This window comes from Nestor notabilis, unplaced genomic scaffold (assembly GCF_000696875.1).
Source record: "Nestor notabilis isolate BGI_N333 unplaced genomic scaffold, ASM69687v1 scaffold12649, whole genome shotgun sequence".
Classification (NCBI taxonomy): Eukaryota; Metazoa; Chordata; class Aves; order Psittaciformes; family Psittacidae; genus Nestor; species Nestor notabilis.
The window spans coordinates 19,009-19,433 of record NW_009942427.1 but is presented as its reverse complement, the minus strand read 5'-3'; the positions used below and the strand labels follow the sequence as shown (position 1 = coordinate 19,433).

Sequence of the window (425 nt, the reverse complement as noted above, 5' to 3'; positions counted from 1 at the left end):
AATATGAAAGGTAGCATGAAGTACATTACATGTTAGTCACACAGAATCACACCACTCATGCATCCCATCTACGCGTTGTCCGGTACTGAATGACCCTTATGGGGGCATATATAAACCATTTCAGCTGTGGTGCACAAGGAGGAGCAGAAGACAACTGCATTTCTTCAGCCAGGCCTGACAAGTAGAGACCACAAGAGATTTCAACAACCTCAGCTTCCGAGTCTGACAGAATTCCCAGCTATGCTTTTTCTCCCCAAATTCCATCAGCAACCTTCACTCCAGAGGCTGCATTTTGTGACTACTTACAATAAATGCAAAGCCACAGCAGGCTGACAGCCCTTATGGTCAGTTTTTGGGTGAATTCAAACCTTTTTGCTACTCACCACCTCTAGTAGCTCACTGCTAGAATGATTGTGACCTCTTTT

General features: G+C 44.7%; 1 protein-coding gene across 1 annotated transcript in view; it reads right to left on the bottom strand.

Moving 5' to 3' along the window:
- The window catches only part of DNAJC6 (DnaJ (Hsp40) homolog, subfamily C, member 6), a 31,000-nt gene that overhangs the window by 18,613 nt on the left and 11,962 nt on the right, over positions 1–425 (bottom strand). The gene's annotated exons all lie outside the window — the stretch shown is intronic.